Raw genomic sequence first — 24,962 nt, 5'->3', positions numbered from 1 at the left:
CGGGGCTCCTCACTGAGGCAACAGCTGCACATTGGTTCTACTTTCAATATGGCGCCCTCATTGGATGCCAGTGGCCAAACTGACACCATGGCTCTGTCCAGCTGATGGCAAATTTCAGCAGGGCAAAGGCGGACCAGAAGGAAGACTGTGTGCACAGGGTAAAGAGCATGGGCTGCAGGGCCAGAGAGGATAGACTTGGGTTTCCACAGACTCCAGACAAGTTACTCCACCTCTGTTACCCCGTCTTCAAACAGTGGTCCACACAGTCCCTCTGGTCATGGAGGCTCAATGTGCTCGCGCTCATAGAGCACTTAGCACAGCACCTCCCCCACTGCAGGCCATCAGTGCTGGAGGCCATGTTGCTACTGCTGCTGACTACATTGCGTTTGGGCTGGTCCTCGCCTGTTCACTCCTCCCACAGCCCCGCGTCTGTTCCCGTGATGCTGTTCCAGCACTGGCGTTAGCCATGGAAAAAGGAAGCTGTAGGTGGTTATAATGGTGATTACTGTCAATGCTGATGTTTCAAGCTCCAAACTATAGCTTTCCTGATGAGGGAGACGGTCCCCTGGATGGTGTGGCGTGGTGAAGTTAGCACCACCTGCACACAGAGAAGACCCGGGTCCTAATTCCAGATCAGCCACCTGCTAGTGGGGTGGCCTTCAGCACATTGTTTAATAATTCTGAGCCTCGGTCTCCTTATCTGGAAAACAGGCATAATCATCGCCAATCCATCCAATGAATTTTCGTTAAGTTTTCTTAGGTGCTAAGTACTGTGCTCAGTGCTGGGGATACAAGGACAGAGAGAACTCGTCCCTAACTCAAAGAGATCACCGTCTGGAGTTCTCTGCTCCAGAGAACAGAAATGAAGGGCACGGGCTTTGGAATTGGACAGACCTGGGTTCAAATATCAACTCTGAACTCACTGGCTGTGTGATCCCAGGCAAGTTAATCACTTTTGCTGGTCCTTTAGCGCCCTCTTCTTAAAATGAAGATGGGAACAGCAACACCTACGTCATGGGTGGTTTTGAGACCTCGAGTTACATCATGATGTAAGGTGCTTAGTCCAACGCTGACGGCCAGCAGGCGCCCGGGAAGGGCTAGCTACGGTGACAAAGTGCGCTCGAGTGTGGCCACAGCCGAGCGGGGAGTCTGTACTGCTTCCAGTGGATAATCATCCAGGGAGCCAGGGGTGTGGGAGTCGGGAGAGGCTTCCTGGAGACTGTAATGTCTGGACAGAATCTTGAAAAATAAGTAGATGTCTGCCGAAAGGGAAGGGAGAACCAAGAAACCCAATCAGGGAGCTACGGGAACTTCAGGATGCTAGGAGCACAGGGTACAGGGCAGGGTGGTTGGAGGGTGGAGGTTTGGCAATGACAATGCGGATAAATGATGGCCAGAGTCAGGAACCAGAGCACTGAGGGTCTTAAATGAAATTCCACAGAGCCCTGGTTTGATTCTCAGGGGACTGGGGAGCCATTGAGGACTCTTGAGAGCAGAGGATGACGCCATTAGATTACCATACAAAGGACGGATATCCACGGAAAGGTTCTAAGGACAGCAGGGTGCTGGATGGTCTGGAGCGGGGCAGGCCTGGAGCCTGGGAGCTCGGTGAGGAGATGTCATCACAGCCCCGGGGAGAGGAGAGGGAGAGAGAAGGGAGACTGTACCGGGGCAGAGCAGTGATTGCGGAAAGGGGCCATCCAGTGCACCCTCCCAGGTAAGCTGTGTTTGCTGTCACCTTTCCCCATCCCTGTGCCCTTCCGGTGTCTCCCTTTCCTTCCCTTCAACACCCCCGCACCCCTTCTCTTACTGCCTGTTCCTTTTCCCTCCCTCCCCTCCTCCCTTTCTCTGTCTCTGTCTCTCTCTCTTTCTCTCTCTGTCTCAGAGCTTTGTTTGGAGGAGGGAACTGGAAAACCCAGCTTTGGTTTAATCCAGACGTGCAACATCTCAGGGGGCGGGAGCCAGAGAGAAAAAAGGGGACAAGGAGATTCACTCTCATTCCAGTTTTTCTTTTTAACTTTTTTTAAATGTTTATTCATTCTGGAGAGAGAGAGAGAGAGAGAGAGAGAGACAGGGTGGGAACAGGGGAGGGGCAGAGAGAGAGAGGGAGACACAGAATCCGCAACAGCCCGACGCGGGGCTCGAACCCACGAACCGTAAGATCATGACCCGAGCTGAAGTCAGACGCTTAACCGACCGAGCCGCCCAGGCTCCCGACCCGTTCCAAATTTTCTGAAAAGCAATTCTCTTTTGGCAGCAGGACAAACTCCATGGGAGTCAGAGACAACACCGTGCCTACACGGGGGTGCTCACCACCTGCGCAGGAGAACGCATACGCACCAGGAATTCTAGGACGGTGCAAAAAGTCTCACAGCGGAAGTCTGCTCAAAATCCTGTGGGACCATGATCCTAACGACCGATTTACTGAGCTTATCCTAAGTTTCGGGAACGGTGCTCAGCCCGTTTCATAAACTACCCCATCAACGCCTCAGAAAACACCGCCCGTCTTGTTTGCCACCGTGTCCTCGCAGCTTAGCACGATGCCTGGCACGCAGGGGACACTCAAGAAGCATTCCGCTGAGAATAGCAGCCCCGTGGGGTCCCGGAATTACCTCCAGCTCACAGAGAAGGAGACGGAGGCTCAGAGAAGTGAGATCCCAGGTCCACGTTCACAGAGAATGTAGCAGAGCTGGGATTTGGCCCGGGTCTGGCTCAGCCCGTGACCTCGAAGGCAGTGCCCTGGGGCTGATTATAGAAAAAGAAGCAATGCGTGGTCTTGGGGAAGGATGGGGTTGAGAAAGGCTTTCCAAGGGAGGTGATTCTCAAGCAGGCCCTTGAAGAAGGAGCTTGCCAGGGGGACAAGCAGAGGAGGAGCATCTGGGAGGACGGGGTCGGGGCTCGGGGGGGGGGCAGTGGGGGGACCCAGTGCCTTGTGGCTGAACATCAGCTCATCTGGAGAAGAGACAGCAGCAGGTAGGGCTGGGAATGCAGGGGCAGCGAGACGATCACCGGGGAGACTCAGAGGCCCATTCCCCTTCCACTTCCCTCTGTGGCTCTGATCTGGAAGATTCCTCTGAACGGTGCAGGCGGTGGTTACGCCTGTGTTTGATTTATTTTATAGCTGGGGTTCCGGAACTCTTGTCTTGGCTGCAACGTATAATGTGGAATTTCCCTCCCGAGCAATTCTTCATCGTTGGCAACCCACCGGAGAGTGATTTTGGCACACTTTGGTGACGTGGCGGGGTCTCAGCTGGTGCAAGCCCGGGACGCCCCGTGTTGCTGCCCCAAAGGCTCAGCCAAGGTGCGGGGGCTCCTACCAGAGGGGTCAAACCTGCCACTCTCCTCAGCGGTGGCACCAGGAACACATCTTTGTTTTTCCCACGTTGCCTTTAACTCCTCCACCGAGAGGAGGGGGAGAGCTGGGATACTGTGTGTTTTTGTTTGTATCTGTGTTTCCATGACTCGTGATGTGACTTCATCTCTCCTGGGACACGTATCACTTTCTACCTACAGGTCATGAAAAGGTACAGGCTTCTGAATCAAAACTGAGTTGGATTCTAGTCTCAGACATCCCAGATTGATTTACTCTAGGACCTTGAGGAGGGGAGCGTCTTAACCTTCCCTAAGTACTGGTTTCCTTGTCCGCAAAATGGAAGCGACAGTCATATGTACCTTAGACGGATTTTATAAGGTTTTAGCAATTACCTGGGTAAAGCACCACGGGTGGCCCATTGCAGGTGCTATGGACTCAATGTTTGTGTCTCCTCCAAATTTATACGCTGAACCCCTAACCCCCAGTGTGATGATGTTCGGAAGTGGGGCCCTTGGGAGGTGATTAGGGTTAGATGGGGTCAGGAGGGTGGGGCCTTGGTCTAATGGGATTAGTGTCCTTTAAAGAACAGACAGGGTCCACCCTCCATCTTGCTGGCTTGCGGAGTAACTTCTACGTGCTAGATGCCCCATAAATGTTCGTGGAAGAATTCGGCAGTTGGCAAATGTGTGAGTAAATGGATGAGCGGGTGAGTGGGCGAGAGGCAGAGAAGCAGCCCATGGAATCCACTGACTGGAGCAGCAGATTCTCTTTCCCCCACCTCTTCCAGGGTACGAATATAGATCGACCTGGAGGCTGACCCTCACAAGCCCCTCCTGGCTCTCTAGAAGCCTTGCGGGGTGGCCTGGCCTGGGTACTACCGTGGCTCCTTGCCCCGGAGTCAACCACAAGGCCCTGAAACTCCCTGTCTACAAAGAAGGTCTCCGGGTCAGCTGTGAACAGAGAAGGGCCCCACCCCACGTGTGAACAGAGAAGTTCCCCCTCCTCAGGTGTGAACAGAGAAAGATCCGCATGTCAGCTGTAAACAGAGAAGGGCCCCACCCCAGGTGTGAAGACAGAATGTCCCCACCCCAGGTGTGAACAGAAGGGTGCCTACCCCAGGCCTGCCAGGATGGGCTCTCCCTAGAACACAAAATTTGCTTAAAGAAAGCCCAGAGTTCACCGTATTCGCCATTTTCGTTCTAAAGAGGCCCTCGGGTTCCCCAGCCCAGCCCCCACCCCCCACCCCAAAGTTAGAATGCTGGCATAAGGTCAGTGGCCTTTGTTGCCCTGTCCCCAGATATCACCTCCTTAGCCCCCTTTCCCTCACCTCCTCCTCCCCAAGTCTGCACAAAAACACCATTTGTGGGAGCTAGGCTCCCAGCCTTGGCACAGAGCCACGAAGTGAAGTAATTGTGCAATTAGAACTTAATTGCTGGATTTAATTTCGTTTTTTTTTTTCTTTTTGTCTCAATTGTTGAAAAAGTGCAGCTCCCGCCTTCGAATGTCTGATGAGTTCCTTCTGTCTGCCCCAGGAAGGGATGGGGTTGGGGGAGGGAGAGGCAGAGACGGCCCGGTGGATTTTGCGTCTCGAAGAGAATTTACAAAGTTAACCTTCCCCAGGGGCTGGACGCCAAGAAAGAAGGAGAAATCTAACTCCAAGACTTGGTGGCAAAGGACGTTGTCCCTTAAGGCCAAATTTTCAGTGACCTTCGATGACAGCGGCGTCTGAGCCTGGCAGACGTGTGGCCTGTCGCTGCCAGCACTCACAGAGGATCTCCGGGGAGCGAGGCACCTTGCACTGTCCCATCTACATCCTCCCGACCACCCCACCACCTACCACCAGAGGGTCACGGTCCGTCCCGTGGGGAGACATGAGGAAGCCGAGACTCACTGGGCTTCAGCACCTTGCCCAAGGTCACACAGCTGGTGCTGGAACGTGAAAGCAGCACCCCACTTCCGGCAAAGGGCCCGGCAAGTTCTCCGGGACCCGGGGGCCACTCCGGAAAAGATGGTGATCTGCATGGATCTGGAAAATGAGAGGGCGGGCTCACTCTCCCTCCTTCCTGCTCAAGAGCAGGGAGGCCCTACGACCCACAGCCTGCACACCCCCCTGCTCAATGGTGCCACACATCACAGGCCTCTGTAACCCACCCAAACTGCATCATTCCTAGGGCAGCTCCCGCCCGAACACCTTCCTCCCAGGCCCAAGACTGGCTTCCATCACAACGCGCAGCTGCTGGACCCCTTAGCAGGTTCCCGGAACCGGGGTGTTCCTGACAGCAAGAGCTCTAGGAAGGCGCATTTCTCTGCACAACCCGGCTCAGGGCTCCTAAGGCAGAACCTCTGTGTCACTTATCACGGTGCCATCATGAAGGCCAGGTCATTCGGGGATTCGCTACACGAAACGCACTCGTCAGAAATCACAGCACTCACGTGGCCCCTTTTGCTCCTGTCACAGTTTTAATGGAAAGTGTCGCGCCCTGGCCATATTCTCCGATAGCCTCCAACAGGGCCAAGTCCTCCGATGTTTCCGCAAACCACGGCCCCCTGGCCAAATCCGTTCCCCTGCCTGGTTTTGAGCGGCCTCAGGCTAAGAGTGGTTTTTGCATTTTTCAATGAGTAGGAGACAGCAGAGGAACCGATAAACAGAAAAGAAAAATAGTATTCATGACATAGGAAAATCATATGAGATTCCAATTTCAGTGTCAATAAAGTTTTATTGGAACCCAGCCACGCTCGTTCATTTGCATATTATACGTGGGGTAGTTGTGATAGAGACTATATGGCCTGCAAAGCTTGAAGTATTTCCTGTCTGGCCCTTAACAGGAAAAGTTTGTCACCCCTAGTCTAGATCCTTACAGCACTTTGGTACCCAGACTATACCTTCTTTCCCAACCCGTGTGACAGATACCTCCACAAGCCTGGGCTCCTCTCCCCATTACATGGGACTCTGAGCTCCTGCCCATCCACACTAATGCCCCGCCACAGGGCCCAGCAGGTCTGATAGGACGCTCACTGGCCCACTGACGTGTGGGCCACTGTCAGCAGTGAGAATGGCCCAGTGACGGAGTGTAAGCTTTGGCTTTCGACTACTGGCTTCTCCATTCACCCCCTTGGGTCTCACTCAGCTCCCTCCTGCACAGGAGGGAACAGGGAGGGAGTAGTAATCAAGCCCACGGCACCGGGCAGATGTAAGGATTAAATCAAGGATTTGGTTACAGGGCTTAGCACAGTGCCTGCCACACGGTGAACATTCAATAAATGTTGAGCTGTGGCTGATGCGTTACAGAGACAAGAAAGTGATCCCCAAACCGTTCTCGGGAGCATTTCTCAGAGTGACTGGCCCGTCTCATGTCTCCAGTTCTCTTGCCCACCTTACCTCCTTCTTTCCTCCCACCACCCAATTCGTGGGTTTTCCCTAAATATTTCTAACCGCTGTCTATGTGTCCCTTGCCGTGACTTAAAATGTTTTACAACTCAATTTTCCTGGCTGTAAAGTGGGCACAGGGCTTCCTCCCAATCTACCTGACAGAGCTGCTGAGCAAAGGAGACAGGGCGGAGGGTTTAGAAAAACATTTGTGGGGGCGCCTGGGTGGCTCCACCAGTTAAGCGTCCAACTTTGGCTCAGGTCACCATCTCACGATTTGTGAGCTCGAGCCCCGCGCCGGGCTCTCTGCTGTCAGCGCGGAGCCCGCGTCAGATCCTCTCTCTCTCTCTGGGTCCCTCCCCACCCTCGCACGTGCACGCATGCACACGTGCTCTCTCTCGAAAATAAACGCTAAGGAAAAAAAGAAAGAAAATTAAAAACAAAGAAATATTTTGCGAAGTGCAGGGGCCCCTGCAGATGTTCCTTGTGCTTCTTAGTATCTTGGGAGGAAAGGAGACCCGAGCTGTGAGTTGAATTGTGTCCCCCCCCCCAAAATATATAATCAACTCCTTACCCCCAGTACCTGTGAACGGGACCTTATGTGGAAACTGAGTCTTTGTGGATGAGGTCCTACTACATTAGGGTGGCCGTAACCGGTGTCCTCAAAAGAGGAGGGAAATCGGGACGCAGAGACAGAGAGAAGAATGCCTTATGACAGGGGGGATGGTCACAGGAGTGATGCCAAGCCAGGGAACGGCCAGGACGGCCGGCAACCATCAGAAGCCAGAGAAAGACGGGACGGATTCTTCCCTAGAGCCTTCAGAGGGAGCACAGCCCTGCGGACTCTCATGCTCAGCTTGTAGCTTCCGGAACTTTGAGACGGTGCATTTCTGCGTGAGCCTCCAAGATCGTGGCTGTTATGGTGGCCCGAGGAAACTCGCATGAGTACGACGAACCTCTTACCGGTGAAGCCCCCAGAGCTACCCTCCGTCGGTTTACTCCAGCCAGGCCCCCTCCTGGCAGGGTTCCCCATCATGCCAGCCCCCAGACCACGACGAACACAAGGTAGTGTGCCACACCAGGACCTCAGCACGGCAGATGCCGGGGGCACAGCTGCTGACGTCGAAAGGCACCGTGCCAGCGCTCTGTGATCGAGCCAGGCCTTCCTCGCTGGTGGCCTTTGTTTGCTTGAGAAGGAGCGGGATGGAAAAGAGCCCATTTGAAAATGGGGCTGGGCTTCTGCATGACGCTTAGAGCTCTTCAAGCCCTAATAAAAGTGAAAAATTACCTCTGGTGTCCCCAGAGCCAGAATTCATCTGTTATTAATGAAACCCACCCCAAAATAGGGCTCGGAGAAATGAGCCTCAGACAGACTTTTTTTTTTTAAACAGTGAAAGAGAGTGTCCGCCCATGACCTCTGGGCTCGTATCAGGAGGTGTGCTTGTCCACCTTCTTGCCTACACCATTCCATCCCTCTGTCTGAGAAGGTCGCTCCCCAGGCCCAGATCTAATCCAGCTCAAATGCTGCCTCCTCCTCCATGAAGCTTTCCAGGATGTACTCCAACCAGGGCTGGCTTCCTAGATCTGTGATCTGTGCCGTCACACAGCCCCCTGAGCTCCCAAGGACCCACGGTTGAGTCAATGCCCTGCTGTCACAGTCTTGAAACTCCTAACCATTTTCAAACAAGTGGCCTTAGATTTCCATTTTTCACTGGGTCCCACAAATTTCGTAGCTGGTCCGAAGTCCTACCTTCTCCAGCCAACCAGGCAGAGCAATCTCTCCTCCCTCTGGACCCTCGAGATACCCACCGACCCATAAATCTCGCCATTATTCACTCAAGGAATAGCATCAAGCACCAGCTGGGCAACGTGACTCAGCAGCCAAGAGGGCAATTCCTGCCCCCCGTCACACTCCAGGGTGAGGCAGACAAATCGAACACAAGAAGGGCAGGGGCGCCTTGGCGGCTCAGTCGATTAAACATCCGACTTCAGCTCAGGTCATGAATGGTCTCAGGTCCGTGAGTTCGAGCCCGGCGTCGGGCTCTGTGCTGACAGCTCAGAGCCTGGAGCCTGTTTCAGATTCTGTGTCTCCCTCTCTCTCTGCCCCTCCCCCACTCATACTCTGTCTCTCTCTCTCTCTCTCTCTCTCTCCCTCAAAAATAAATATTTTAAAAATTAAAAAAAAAAAAACCACAATAAGGGCGGATTCAAAATCCTCTTACTTTCTCAAAGTGAGCTTCAATTTCTACTTACGTGTAGATTCTATATACTCATCACTTCTGCCCTAATAATACTTCAACGGCTCCTGCAATAAAGACCAAAAAATCCCTAAGTCGGCCTGTGGGACGTGACATACCCCCCACACCCCACCCCCATCTCCTTCTGCCCTGGCCAGGCATCCCCAGACTTCTCATACTCGGTGTGAGTCTGTTAAGGCTGCCACAGACCGGGTGACTTACACAGCTGAAACCGATTCGCTCACATCTCTGGAGGCCGGAGTCCAAGATCGAGGATGTCAGGGTGGGATTCTCCTGAGGCTTCTCCCCTGGGCTTGTCGATGGCCGTCTTCTGCCTCTGTCTTCATGTGGTCTTGGCTCTGGGCACACGCATCCCTGGTGTCTGAGCCTCTTTTGGTGAGGACCCCAGTCATATTGGATTAGGACCCCACCCTTGTGACTCATTTAGCCTTAATTACCTCCTTAAAGTCCCCACCTCCAAATGCCATCATATGGGGGGTTAGGGTTTCGACACACGAATGGGGAGTGTGGGGACACAATTCAGCCTAGAATATACTCCCTGTGTCACAGGCACATGAAGTTTTCTCCGCTCAAAATGCTCTTTATTTCATAAGCTCCTGTGTGTCTATCAGGTCTCAGTGCCAACATCACCGCCTCCCAGAAGCCCTCCCAGATTGCCCTGGATCCTCCACCATCTCACCCCACCCAGCACCCCAGCCTGCACTCCACCTTCATGTGACTATCGATTCGCCTGCGCCCCCTCCATCAGACTGTGAGTCCTGCTGCAGCCTGAACTCACGCTTCTCCCTACTGTTGGGTCTCCAGTCCCCAGCCCTGCTCTGGGAATATCGAAGGCGCCTGACTAATAGATGTTGAACTTACTCTGGACAAGAGAAACCGTGAGCTCCTGATGAGAACAAGACCCCCCTGCAGCCCCCCAAGACACTTGACAATTAGTGAACACGCCATTAGGTAAACGGTCAGCCACGGGGAACGCGTCAGCTCTGCTCCCATGTCTCCCAGATTCCGCCCCAGATCCTAGATTTTAGTAACTATAACCCAAACATACCAGCTTGATATAAGATCTAGTTCTTATCTTGTGATGGTCAATTGTTAAATATTAACAGCCATCATTCACAAGGAGAATTTTTATGTGCCAGGAATTAACATATATGTGTTATACATGTCATTTCATTTAAATTTTATCAGAATTCTGGGAGTGCCTGGGTAGCCCCATCAGTTGAGCATCCATCTGGCTTTGGCTCAGGTCCTGATCTCGCAGTTTGTGAGTTTGAGCCCCACGTCGGGCTCTGTGCTGACAGCTCAGAGCCTGGAGCCTGCTTTGGATTCTGTGCCTCCCTCTCTCTCTGCCCCTCCTCTGCTCTCTCTCTCTCTCTCTCTCAAAAATAAATAATGAGCATTAAAAAATTAAATTTTATCATAATTCTGTAAGATATTTAACCTATTTTTAGGTAAGAATTTGAGGTTTAAAGAGAATATGAATGAGAACTCTTTTTGGTGTAAGTGACAGAACATCCAGTTCAAACTGGCTTAAAAGAAAGAGGAAAGTACTGGGTCTCATAACTGAAAAGACCAGAGGTGGACGAGAAGGGCTTCAGGCAATGTGTGATCCAGGAGCTCATAAATGTCATGAGGATGCTGGCCCCATTTCTCTCTGCTTCTTCAGGCCTTTCCTTCCTCTGTGCTTTAATCTTCAGCTTCAGAACTTCTTGATCACGAATCTTTACTCGTTACTGTTTTCCGGGGAAAAAACACATAGTCTTTGCAAGAAGGCCCAACAAGGCGGTCTCTTTGCATCTCATTGGACCACACTGTGATTAAGTTAAGGATCCTGAAACGAAGATTTTCCTGGCTCATCTGGGTGAGCCCTGAGTGCCATGACAAGTGTCCTCACAAGAGAGAGGCAGTGGGAGATTAGACACACCCAGAACAGGAGGCAATGTGACCATGGAGACAAGATTAGATTTATGGAGGGGCGCCTGGGTGGCGCAGTCGGTTAAGCGTCCGACTTCAGCCAGGTCACGATCTCGCGGTCCGTGAGTTCGAGCCCCGCGTCGGGCTCTGGGCTGATGGCTCAGAGCCTGGAGCCTGTTTCCGATTCTGTGTCTCCCTCTCTCTCTGCCCCTCCCCCGTTCATGCTCTGTCTCTCTCTGTCCCAAAAATAAATAAACGTTGAAAAAAAAATTAAAAAAAAAAAAAGATTAGATTTATGGAGCCACAAGCCAAAGAATGCCAGGCAGCCACCAGAAGCTGGAAGAGGCAAGGAACGGATTCTCCCCTAGAGTCTTGGGGTTTGGCCCAGCAATGTTGATTTCGGACTTCGGACCTCCAGAGTTGAGACAGGATACATTTCTGTTGTTTTAAGCTATGATGCTCTGATCGTTTGATATAGCAGTAATAGGAAACGAATACATCACCTGACACCCACACACTTCCGGGCAAGGGCACACAGGACACGTTCATGTCACCATACAACCTCAGCTGGGCACATGGTAGCTTCTGGATGTTGCTAGGGCCCCTCCCGGGACTTCGCGTTTGGCTTTGCAAGTAAGGGGGCCTCCGAGGAACAGGGTCGCTCTGGCCAGGTGCTGAGGCCAGACTGCAGAGGGGCATGGGTTGGAAGAGGACACTTGGAGGGAGAGCCTCTCCCTGAGCCGCGTGACAGGTGATGCGGTGGGGGTGGGGAGAGGGGGTCTGCTCAGGTTCTGGATACCTTCTGAAGGTCGCACCGGTGGGCTTTCCAGATGGGATGAATGTGGCATGCGAGACGCGGGAAGAAGTCAAGGATGACCGCACGGTTTTGGTCGGAGCAGCAGAGAGGATGGTATTGGCTGTGAACGGAGAGAAGGAAGCGTAATACCCAGTATCGCGCGGTGTCCCCACAGCCCCATAACACAGGAAAGCCCTCTGGATTCTGAGTCCCCGGAGCGCGTCCATAATTTAAAAAGAGGTGGAACCATCTCTGTCTTGATTTTTTTCTCTCTCTCTCTCTCTTTTTTTCTTTTGCCTTTGCTGTTCCCTGTAGACTTTTCTCTTCCCTGCAGCTGCTGTTTTCCCCCAGGAAACACCTGTTTCTCCCCACCCCACAGGTGATGCTCTCACCTCCCAGGATGCCTTCCCTTCGCCCCGGCTTGGTCTCTGTGCTGCCTTTTAAGGACCCAACTTGTGTTACAAGTTGTCCCCCGGTCTCCCTGCGGATTGAGGCAGAGGAGCTTTTGAGGAGACTTCCCTGCTGATTAAGTGGCTTGGTCCCCACCCCCAGCCCCAGCCCCCCTCCTTCTGTGCTGCTGACAGCCTGCTCCTCCCACAGATTTACAAGGAAGGGGTGTGGGGGGGCGTTGGGGATGGGCTGAAAGCTTGAAGCCTGAAATGCCAAAATCTGCACTGTCTCTAAGGTGGTGTTCGGGAACAGGAATCCGACGGCCACAAACCGAAACCCCTCGTAGATGCTGTGTATATGTGTACTTGTGTGTGGATATGCGTGCGTGTGTCCATGCATGTGGAGGCGGGGCGAGGTAAGGGTCTAGTGTCATTACGAGTTCTAGAACCTAAACCATATTCTCCAGGGGAAGTCACAACATACATTAGTCACAACTAATGAATCTGTTGTCTGGTCTGGGTGAAAGCATTTATTTGCTCTATTAAAACCTCTCCTGAACTAAATGATAATCATAATCTTGACAATGATAGCTGCAGCCTCTGCAGTTGGTAGGTGCCCTTTACCATTTTACGGATGAGAAAACTGAGGCTGAGGTCATCTTCCCCGAGTCACTTGCTGGCTCTTTCCCAGCTCTGGTCCTCTGCACTTGACTATTTCCCCTGCCTGGCTTTCCTCCCACCGCCTGGCTCTCTCCTCCCCGGGCTCTTCGGCAGCTGTGTCCTCATCCTTCTCACCCTTCATGGCTCTGCTCAAATGTCGCTTCCTCCAGGAAGCCTCCCCTGACCATTCTCTACAGTAGGCCCCACCCCCACCACTCCTGGTTTCTATCCAATCACGCCATGTTCTTCTCAACACTTGACGTGATCTAAGTTGTTATTGTTCATTTATCTACCTGATTAGAGTATGCCTTTCTCCCCTGGAAAATAAGCTCCCTCCTCCTGGAAGGTGGGCATCTACTCTGTCTTTTTCACTCCCACGGCCCAGAAGCTAGAGCAGGACTCAGTAAACGAAACTCTGGCCGGGTCCTCAATTTTACGGCACCGGTCCCAGCATTTTGTGCCTTCCTCTGCGTCACTGTTCACTGCACGGTGGGCCCCGTGGTAAGCGCATTCCTGATCCAGACGGGAATGTTCCAGTGCTCTGAGCACAGAGCTCCTGCCGCTGTCCTGCAGAGAAGGCACCAGGTGCAGGCCGAGCTGACCGCGGGAGACCCAGCAGAGAGCATTTCGGTTTCTCGGAGATAAAGTGACCTGGGGCAGAGTGTTCGCTCCAAAAATAGAGACAAGGGGACCGATTTGAGAGGCGCTTAGGGGGTAAACGCAACAATACAAACCGGGGGAGAGGAAAGTCTCGAGGAGGACTCTAAGATGCCTGGATGGAGAGAGGGAATACCAGAGGGGCTGACCTTGGGGTCACTTACTCCAAAGACACTTTTCTCCCTGGGAACAAAGGATGCTATAGCGTCAAAGGCTAATGTCCTGATGAAACGGTCTTCCAAAAAAATTACATTTTAGGTAAGCTTCTCAGCCTTTAAATGTCCAGGAGAAGTTTTTGCCCGGATGATGGACGTGTTCTATAATCTGTACTGTCTGATGTGGCAGGAGAGTCACATGTGGCTGCCGAGCAGCTGAAATTTTACCTAATTTATTCCGGTTTTGGCTCGTGGCTACCATATAGGACGCCGCAGCTCTAGATGAAATGACCAATTCATGGGAAATATGGAGGGTATACTCGAGCACGTGAATGTGCAAGCAGCAAAGTCCACACGGGAGAGGCTCTCCGGACCCCAAGCAAAAACTGGTTTCTTCTGCAAATAAATTGCAAGGGTTAAAAAAGAGAGAGGCAGACGGGAAATCTGTACATTAAAGGATACTTCAATGGCATATTAACCAATCACAATGCGTGGGTCTTGTCTAGATCTGACTCAAACGGAAGAATTGTAAATAAAAGTACATTTACGGGGGGTCCCCCGCATGCCTCAGTGGATTAAGTGTCTGACTTCGTTCAGGTCACGATCTCCGGGTTTGTGAGTTCGAGCCCCGCGTCGGGCTCTGTGCTGACAGCTCAGAGTCTGGAGCCTGCTTCGGATTCTGTGTCTCCCTCTCTCTCTGCCCCTCCCCCGCTCATGCTCTCTCTCTCTCTCTCTCTCTCTCTCTCTCAAAAATAAATAAACATTAAAAAAATACATTTACTAAATAATTAAATATTTGAACACCATCCATACAATCATTGATATTTTAAAAATAATTTTTAATGTCATAATGGCCTTGTTTACTAATAAACATAACCATGTTTATTATGTTTCAGAGATACATATTAAAATGCTATATTTATGGATCATGTAGTATGACTCCCAGTATTGGCTTTAAAATAAGGGAGGGGAGGGGCGCCTGGGAGGCTCAGTCAGTTGAACGTTGGACTCTTCGTGTCGGCTCAGGTCATGATCTCACAGTTGGTGACATCAAGGCCCTCATTGGGCTCCAAGCTGTCAGTGCAGAATCCTGCTTGGGATTCTCTCTCTTCCTCCTTCTCTGCCCCTCCACTGTTCACACACACACTCTCTCTCTGTCTCTCTCAAAATAAATACACTTAAAGAAAAAAAAAAGAATTTAAAATAAGGGAGGGGAAATGGATAGCAGTGGGAATAAGACAGGATTATCCTGAGTTCATGCTGTTTCGGGAGACCGTTGTGTCATTTTTGCCTATGTTAGGACTTTCCCCATAATTATAACGTTAAAAATTATATTAAGCAGCATGAACCTGCTCCCAAATAAAAGCTATTTTAGGCATAATCTTGCCAGGCCACCTGGGTCCCCTATGGATGTGCTATCATAATATCCCGTGTCCCTTCCCACAGCAACGGGACAGCATTTGAGTGACACCTCTCCTCCCCGACTTGCCAAACTTCTTTCCGGTATTGTAAAAGCAAAAGAAACCTTAAAGGAAGATGCTCACTTATTTTCACCCCTTAAAAATCAGTCTCCAAAGGAGGAGCATTCCTCACTCTTTCCAAATGATTGCCCTCTGCCTCAGGATTATTTCCAACTCCATCTAAAAACATCTTGACCTACAGCCTCCCTCCTCCCTCCTCTCTTCTCCCTTCCCCCTCCCCCCACCAGCTCTGCATCCCCAGGGGCTGGACCACTTTGACCCCCCCGGCAGTGCTGCCCTCCCGCTTGCCTCTTGCACGTGTGGTCTGCGCGTCTGGAACACCCCGTTACATGATCGGCCCAAGAGGCAGAGCAGGTGCAAAGGCGGAGAGAGGGTCGAGCGCAGAACAGCAACTTGGGTTCCAGGAAATTTAATAAGCAGCGTTACAAAACTGAGAGCCATCCTGGGCAGCGTAGCAGGGGACATCTTTCACAGGCGGCTGCCCTTTCTCTGCAGTGATTCTGGGCCATATGTCTGTAAGTACTAATTAGGATTCTAACATTCACAGACACCGAGTATCAGTGGCTTCAACAAGACAAGAGCTGGTTTCTCACTCAGCAGGAGGTTTTCGGGGAAGGTGGGTTTCTCTGCCCCAGGATTGGGTCCAGTGAATCAACCAACTAAGTCTGAGGCACAGTTTGATAAAGGCTTCTCTGAAGTCCTGCACGAAGGACACACACCTGTTTGGGGAACCCATCCGTCTGGGCTCACAGTCGGATCTCGGCGTTTAGCACATTGCCGTCACATCCTGGCAGACCCCTGGGAGGTGCCGTGCTTTGCACACAACCGAGATTCAATAAATATTAGCTTAATTGATTTAAATATGTGCGCCTGCAAGTATACGTGTATGTGTGTGTAAACGTGTTTATGCAGAGATCTCTGCCAAAACAACATATGGGAAAATGTGTCATCTCTGTAAGAATAGAAAACAAGGGAAGTGCCAGCCGAAAACTGCTCCATTGTTCAAATAATTCTTTCTCCAGTTAACCTTGGAGAAGAAACCGTCCATATCTGAACAGGACGTTTTCAGGGCTTCTGTCTGCAGCCGTCATGAAAGAGGGTCACACCCTCTCCTCCCGTTCTCTTCCCATCCTTCTGACCATCTTTTTCGCATCTTCTTTGTGAACCGTCTTCGTCTGCCTGTTTCTCAAATGGTGATGCTCCTGGGGGCTCTTGTCACCCTACCACACGCTCTCCCTGGTAGGCTCAGCCACTCCCGTGGCCCTGTTTGCCATCTATGTGACCACATCTCCCCAGTAGATACGGGGAACCCAGATCGTTCCCAGAGCTCCCGTCCTGAACATACAGCTGCCCGTGGTGGTGGTCATTTCCACAACGCCTCGCCATGGTTCCGTCCTTGGGGAGACCTGCTTTGACCCCTGGCCCCTCGTCGCCCCCCTCAGCTGCTTGTCTCTGGGGTTCCCTGGCCCTTGCAAGACAGCTCAAGCCCTGGTACTTTCTGGGCATCCACTTGGCTTGTGGGAACTCATGTTTTCTGGACACCAGAAAGCCTCTTCTGCTCTCTTCCCCAGCCCTACTCAAAGAGGTGGAGGGGCTGGATGGGTCAGGCTGTTCCATGAGCAGGTGTTCAAGAGGGGAAGAAGATTCCAGGCTCATCACCTCACAGCCCCACCTGGCGCTATGAGTACCTCCACACTGACCTGGGGACCCCATGCCCCACACTCCATGGGGTGCTGCGGAAAGAGCTCAGGCTCTGCAGCCTGCCTGGCAATAATGGCATTCACCAGGCCACCTGCCAGACACGGGGCTGGGGCAACTTACTTCACTTCTCTGTGCCTCAGTTTCCCCATCTGTAGAGTAAGACAGTAACGGTAACTGCCATAGGGGGTTGTAGTGCAGATTAAATAAGTCCGTAACTGTAAAGCGTCTAGAACCATGCCTGGCCCATAGCAAACACTTCAATTGTCTCTGTCAAGTACGTTAAAAAAAAAAATTACAGGAATTTGATGAATGGACAAAGGAATGAAACGGAAGAATGAACATAGCCCAACCGACCTGGGTTCTAATCACAGCACTGCCCTGTATATGCTTTACTGGGAGTGTCTAAGAGGCCAGGGCCTAGGAATTCAAAGAGACCACGAGTGTATTACCGATAAAGCGAAAGAGCCCGGAGACATTAAACAACTTACCCGTCGCCACACAGATAGTATATCTTGAGCCCAACTCTGCTCTCAGACTTTCTCTCTTCTTTACAATGATTTAAATATAGTTTTAAAAAGGAACATATGTCTGGGGGCTCAGTCGGCTCACGCCTGGGTGGCTCAGTCGGTTGAGCGTCTGACTTCGGCTCAGGTCATGATCAGGTTTGTGAGTTCGAGCCCCGTGTCGGGCTCTGTGCTGACAGCTCGGAGCCTGGAGCCTGCTTCGGATTCTGTGTCTCCCCTTCTCTCTGCCCCTCCCCTGCTCATGCTCTGTCTCTCCCTGTCTCTTAACAATTAAAAAAAAGTTAAAAAAAATTAAAAAGAAATTAAAAAGAACATATGTCCATGATTTTAAAAAGTTAAATATGCCAGGGGCACCTGGGTGGCTCAGTCGGTTAAGTATCCAACTTCAGCTCAGGTCATGATCTCACGACTCATGAGTTCTAGTCCCACATCAGGCTCTGTGCTGACACCTCAGAGCCTGGAGCCTGCTTCGGATTCTGTGTCTTCTCTCTCTGCCCCTCCCCTGCTCATGCTCTGTCTGTCTCTCTCAAAAATAAATAGACATTAAAAAAATTTTTGTAAGTTAAATGCTCCAGAAGTATGTATAGTAAAATCAAATTCCTGCTCCTCTCCCTGAGTCTCTGTCCCCGAGTGTGGAAGCCCCAGCCAGAAACGATAACAATTTGTACATTTAGGAGCTTGTCACGTGTCATTATAGAGCCATCGCGTTGCTTTTAAAGGCCACAGAGTGTTTCACTGTAAGAGTGCCTGGCATCTCATTTAACCTGTCCTCTGTAGATACATATGTAAGTTCTTTCTGATCTTTTACTACCCGTAATGTCCTTACGCACACGTCCCTGAGCAAAGGCGTGAATGCGTGTACAGGATGAATGCTGAGCAGTGGTGTCCCTGGTCAGGGGTTAGTGCATTTTCCTTTTTGAGAGAGCTCACTAAATGGCTTTGCCAAGAGGCTGTGCCTTCCAACAGCAGTGACGGCGAGTGCTGGTATCTCCCCTTAACGGCAGGTTCGCAGACGTCTTTATTTTGCCCAGTTTAACAGGTGAACATGATCTGTCACAGAAGTTGTAATTTGTGGTGTTTTTCCCCCCAACGGTGAGGGTGAGCACCCTCCATATGTTTAAAGGCCACCGTTGCTTAGTTTTCTCTGAACTCAGAACTCTTCATGCCTTTCTCTTCTCTTTTGAGTTGCTAGTCTTTGTTTATTTTTCAGAGAGCGAGAGTGAGTGGGGCAGGGGCAGAGAGAGAGGGAGAGAGAGAGTCCCAAGCAGACTCCCCACTGCCAGCGCAGAGCCGGAGGCAGGGCTCGAACCTATGAAACGTGAGATCATGACCAGAGCACTTAACTGACTGAGCCACCCGGCGCCCCTAGAAATGTTTGATTTCATGAAACGATTTATGCCAAGCTTCTTTTCTTATGTGGAGTCTGAACTTTTGTGTCAGGTTTAAAAAGACAAAGTCCTGGGCCGGGCGGCGGGCGACAGGGGCGGGGGACTCGGGCGGAGCCCCCGCGGCCGGGTTAGGGAGGGCCGGGCCCGCAACGACCGGTTACGCGCGCTGCCCTGGCGTCCCCCCCCAGATGTCACGAGCCGGGGGCCTCGTCATACTCCGGACAGTGAGCGGCCGAGAGCGCCGGGCCCCGAGGCCGCCCCCGACCCGCCGGGACGGGCTCCAGATTTTGGCTACGGAAAGGGGGAGATGCACTAAGCAAGGTCCGCCAGGAGGCACATTTTGGAGATCGATCAGCTTGAAGATCTTGCAGAGGCCGATCCGTTCTCCTTCAGAGAGTTTCTGAAAACCCAGAACCCGGGCCTGTCGGGAGAAGACATCGCCAACAACAGGATTTATTCAAAGGAACCCGCAAGGCACCTGCCGGGACTGGGCCGCAGCTCCCCAACCCCCCAGACCGTGGGGTACGGCCTGGAATATCAGCAGCCGTTTTTCGAGGACCCTACAGGGGCTGGTGACCTTCTGGATGAGGACGAGGACGAGGGGTGGATCGGGGCCTACTCGCCGTCCAGTGTGGAGCACGTACGGCTCCTCCTCCTCCACCCCGTGGGAGCTGGTGGGGCCCGAGACCCTGCCCCCGTGGATGCTGAGCGACCCTGACTCCCGCGCCTGCCTCTCTCTCCGGCGGGGAGCCCCAGCGCACACTTCGCGGCTCCCGGAGAGTCTCTGGGGGGCAGGCGCCCGCGGACGCTGCAGATACGCCACGAAGCGCTGAAAGCTGAAAATCCTAGGCCAGAGGAAAGCCGCCTGAGGTCCAGCGCTTCTCCGAAACTCAAGCGGAAACGGGGAGGACGCTGGAGCGGAAGCCGGAAGCGAAAACGATAAAGGCGGAAAGTGACGGCCGAGATCTGGAGTCAGTGGTCCAGCAGGGGCAGCAGCACCTGGCGCCGGTGACAAACCGGGCCGTAAGGGCGGGAGGTCCCATCCTGAAACCGAAGCGGGACAGAAGCTCGCTGCAGGCCCAGGTCTCGAACTTCAAGCGCGAGAAGGCGGCCTTGCGGTCCGGCCAGGGCGCCGCGCCTGCAGGGGGCGAGGCAGAACACCCACGTGGCCTCGCAGAACCTTCGCGTCCGCAGGAACAACGCCCACTCCTCCATCCGGCAGCTGGTTTCTGGAGCTGAATCGTGTGGCCGAAATCCTTCAATCCGTAGACAGAATTTCCGAAATGCAAGATGAGGAAGAGGAGTCTTGAGAGCCGTGCGGTGCCTCCAGGTCGCAGCCCTGCTCCCGCCCGGCCGCCGCCGCTCGCTGGGCTTGAAAATGCCGTTGTGTCTTTAAGTACGGGGTCCTCGGCCGTAGCGAAAGTATCGATCGTGCCGCTGATTTCATGACCTAAACAGCGCTAGCAGCCAGGGGCAGCGAGGAGCCCCCCGCGTGTGAGAGCTGCGCCCGGTTTCTATGCGCCCCTTCCTGGTGAGCTCCTGCTGCTTGACGGACTAGTGCTCCTTCAAGAAGACGTTTCTGTGAAAGCCGGTGGTGTTTTGAAGTGACTAAACATGAACACGACCGTTCCGTAGTAAGTGTTTTCCGTCGTCATTCCAGAATGTTAATCGTAAGGTAAGTTCGGTCGATCGTCCTCGATTCCGTAAGGAGAGGGGGTAGGTGAGCCGCAGCTCCGTGCTCGCCTGCCAAGGCCCTAGTGCCTCCTTGACCTCATTTGGTGCCCCGGCTGGCTCAGAGTCCACTCCTGGGGCCTCGGGGTCAGGGGCGGCTCGTACAGTTGGAGACCTGAGCCTGGATGCCCCGAGTGGGGGCGCTGCTGTCGTTCCGCGGGGTCCCAGGTCACACGGGCGGCCACTGTGTGCGACCATCTCAAGGCATCCGTGGGCCTTCAGACTTGAAAAGCTGCTTTGGCTGGAGGGTTTTGATGCATGCTGCAAGTGGCATCTCGTACAATCAAGTTTGGAATTCAGGGATTTAGAGTGTGTGCGCAGGCTTCCTGGGTCAGCACGAGGTCTCCCAGGGTGCTTTTCCGGCTGCTTTCCAATGTAGGGGGGGCACCACACGCACCATGCCCCTTCTTGGCCACTTTTCTCTAGATGTTATTTTTTTTTTTAATAAATTTCCTCTCTTCTGTTCAAATGGACAGCTTTCCTATTTAATAAATTGTAAAACTCAAACACACACACACTCAAAGTCCTTCGCCATTTGGATACTATTTAAATAAAATCTCCCACGTCTTTTTAAAAATACTTTTACGGTGGGGTTTTAAAAAATGTAGATATTTTCTCCACCTGGAGTTTATCTCGGTAGAAGTAACTAAGAATGGACGTGAACTTTGTTTTAGACGGCTACCACTTGTCTAAACCTAACACCACTTATTAAATCACCTCCTTTTTCTCCCACTGATCTGAAATGTCCTCTTAATCACGAACTAAGTTTCTGTGTATATTTGGGTGTATTTCTGGCTGTTTCACACGGTTTCATGGGTCTGTGTTCTACTCACACACCATTTACCAAGCTGCTTCATTTATTTTAGCTTTATAAGGTAGTTTAATATCTTTCAGACCTAGACCACCTTTCATTATTCAGAATTTAACTATTCACATCTTTGTCTTTTCCCATAGAATATCAGCATATTTAATTCCGGGGGGGGGGGAAATCCTATTTTTAATTGGAATTATGTTAAACTTAGAGATTAATTTAGAGACAGTTGGCATATACGTAGTGTGGGTCTTCCTCTTATGGGGGCGTCTTTGCATTTATTCACATGTTTGTGTCTATTCCTTAATAATATCTTCAAATTTTATTCATATACATCGTACGCATAACTTGATAACTATGATGCGTGAGATCTGTTTGCAGCTATTGTGATGGACTCCTTTGTTTCGCTATATTTCTTCTATTACATTGAGAGATACTCTGTTACCCCAACACGTAACTGAATTCTATTGTTGGCGATGTTTTCTAACTGAATAACCTGGATGTCGTGAGTAGAGTACTCCTTGTTCCTGTTCACTTCTTCCTTCTTTCTAATTGCATCTATGATGCCTTGTGCCCATTGTCTAGTAGTGACAAGCATCATGGATATGTCATGTTCCTAACTTTAAGGAGACTGCTTTCTGGGGTTTCATGGGTAAGCACACAGGGTGCGTGTGTGTGTGTGTGTGTGTGTGTGTGTGTGTGTGTGTTCCCATTCCCCTACATTGCCCTGTGTGTGCCCCATTGTTTTTATAGCCGGGATTGGGAGAAGGGTGGCCCTAGAAAACAGAGGGCGAGCAGAACAGATTAGAAAATGAGCCAGGCAGGTGGGGTCTGTGGCTCCGGCCTGGGTACCCTCAGAGATGGCTCCTCCCCTGTCCTCATCCCTTGAGGTCTCTGACACCGCCCCCCGCACCCCCCACCATGACTTCCCCGGCCCAAGATCGTATCCCCATCACAAAGTTCACCCAAACTCAGAGTCTAGTCCCAGCCCTGCCTCCTGTCCTCCTGAGCCTCACCGTCCCATCCGCAGAGTGACCTAATACCACGTCGTCAGCTGGGCACGGAAGGCACTTTTGTGAACAGCGATGCAACCAGGACGCCTTTTGGCAGCTGATGGTCCTGTGGCCACACACACTGTACTCACAATGATGACATGGAGAGGTAGGGGCTACACAACACGCTCCGACGGCGACCGTGAACCTCCCCAGTTCTGAGCCCTGGCTCTCAGCCCCCAGAGCAGAGGCCTGCTCTTCCCAGGAAAGGAAAATAAATGGCTTTGGCATTTCTGACTGGCACACTGGGGCCTTTGAGGGCAGAACTGCTTTATTCCAGCTCAAGCTGCTCAAGAAGAGCCTTGACAGCCACAGGCAAACCCTCCTGCAGCCAAGGTCAAGGCCTGTCTGTGCGCCACGCCAGCTGGGCAGCTCCAGACCACGAGAGGGATTCTGCAGGGCAAAACCGGTCCCTTAAAATCTAGGCAGTGGGACGCCTGGGTGGCTCAGTCGGCTAAGCGTTTGACTCTTGGTCTCAGCTCAGGTCACGATCTCACAGTTTCATGAGTTCAAGTCCTGCGTCGGGCTCTGTGCTGTCTCCTCTCTCTCTCTCTCTCTCTCTCTCTCTCTGCCCCTCCCTGCTCTCTCTCTCTCAAAAATAAATAAACATTTAAAATACTTTTTAAATACTTAAAATAAACGCTTTAAAAAATCTTAGCAGGAGCTTCAATTCAGGTCATGATCTCACAGTTCATGGGTTCAAGCCCCGTGTGGGACTCTGTGCTGACAGCTCAGAGCCTGGAGCCTGCTTAGGATTCTGTGTCTCCCTCTCTCTCTGCCCCTCCCCTGCTCATGCTCTGTTTCTCTCTGTCTCTCAAAAATAAACATTGAAAACAAATGTTTAAAAAAAACTAAGCAGCCTCTTCTAACCTCCAAAAACACTTTTTAAAATGTAATAACACACAACAAATTGGGAGAGAAAAAAAAGATGTCTGCCACCATTATGAATATAAAGGATGCTGTCCTTGAGCAAACCGATAACACGATCATTAAGATCATCCATGGGTAAATGAACAAGGACGTGAACAATTTCCAGGAGAAAAAGCTGGAAAACATACGAGTGTGTTTTTCTACTTTCTTTTTTACTTATTCCTAGTTTCTCGGTGTTCTGCAAAGACCTGTGATATTATTTTGGCGATCAGAAAAGAATTGCTTTATTAATCTAGACAGCTTTTTCAAGAAAGGCCTAAAGCTTCTTCCTTGCTGTCATGTTCTACAACGAATAGCACCCGACGTGCACTTAGGCATCAGAAGCCGACAGACATTTGGCACGTACGTTAGAAGCCCCCCTGGGCTCAGACGGGAGGGCTGGGAGCGGGGCCATGAGAGGAAGTAGCAGACCCAGAAACGTGCAGGAAGAGGATGCAGGTTTCGGTCCAGGGTCTTCTGTCAGATGTCCCGGGTTTAGGTACCAGCTTGGCTACCTAGCAACCGTGTGACCTTGATCCACACACTCACAGCTGGAGTAGCTCACATTGATGTAAACTGGGGGCGATCGTACCTTTAAGGGTTGTCGTGAGAAGTCACCGAGATGACGGACAGAAAGGACTCAGCACTGTGCCCGGCACGTGGTAAACATTCAATAAATGTAAGACCATAATTTGCATAGTCACTATGATGGAAAAGGTTCATTCCAGGGGTGCCTGGGTGGCTCAGATGGGTAAGCGTCTGACTCTTGATTTTGGCTCAGGTCATGAGCTCACGGTCCGTGGGTTTGAGCCCCTCGTCGGGCTCTATGCTGACAGGGCAGACCCTGCGTGGGATTCTCTCTCTCCCTCTCTCTGCCTCTCCCCACTCTCTCTCTCTCTCTCTTTCTCTCTCTCTCTCTCTCACGCGCACACTCTCTCAAAAATAAATAAACAATAAAAAAGAAAAGAAAAAGACTCCTTCTGGAGCAGGAATGAGCAATCAGATGTGATTTTAGTCCTAGTACAGAGTTTACGGTGTGGCCTTGGGTGAGTCACATCACTCCTGGGTCCCAGATGGTCTCCAAAGCCTCTTCCAACCCAGACATTCTGAGTCTTATGCTTAGACTGTCCCCGTTGACCTTCTGGGGGCTCAGCGAGCTCACAGCTCACTCTCCTAGTGACCACCCTCACCCAGGGGGACCCGGTAACATGGCACCTTGCAGACATGCAGTGGCTTGGAGCCCAGACTCTGAGGGTAGGAGGCTCCCCATCTCCAGGCTGCCCTCCCTTCCCCAAGGAAGTGACTTCTTGTTTGGACCTCTTCACCATTTCCATGGAGACAGGGGACAAAGCAAGAGGGCATTGAAAAGCCTTCCTTCAGGAAAAGGCTCCTCCCCTCCCCGGGGAACCCCCACTCCAGTGACGCACTTTCCTAGATCCACAGAAACCAAAAGGATTTCCCATCCCAGCAACCTCCGGGCCATTCTGGGGAAAGGAAACAGGACCAGGCTACCCATTTCCTGGGTAGGGGACACCCTGCCAAGCCAGTCCCCACCAAGTGTCGCCCTGCTACACCCAGGCAGCTTCTGTCTGGGCTGCAGATTCCTCCTCTCCTATGGTTCCTGCTCGTTCCTTCCATACAGGAGGAATTTTCCATAATCTCTGCTGTGGGACCCGAGCCCTCAAGCAGCAGAGGACAAAACCTCACAAAGAAGGCCTGAAATGAATCGTCTCTTCTCTGGGTGGAGCTCAGACCCGTACCACACACCCAGCTGGACAAGTCAGGACTCGCTTCTGTGATGGTGCTTCCAACAACACCCCATCCTGACTCAGGGGCAGTGCCCGTGTTAGGCCAGC

At 51.8% G+C, this 24,962-nt stretch overlaps 1 pseudogene; it reads left to right on the top strand.

The window, feature by feature from the left end:
• The first annotated feature begins 2,540 nt into the window (after positions 1-2,540).
• On the top strand, positions 2,541-20,244 carry LOC122496001 (annotated as a pseudogene).
• The last annotated feature ends 4,718 nt before the right edge of the window (positions 20,245-24,962 follow it).

The sequence above is a fragment of the Prionailurus bengalensis genome, chromosome F2 (assembly GCF_016509475.1).
Source record: "Prionailurus bengalensis isolate Pbe53 chromosome F2, Fcat_Pben_1.1_paternal_pri, whole genome shotgun sequence".
NCBI lineage: Eukaryota > Metazoa > Chordata > Mammalia > Carnivora > Felidae > Prionailurus > Prionailurus bengalensis.
This window is presented reverse-complemented; position numbering and strand designations above follow the sequence as displayed.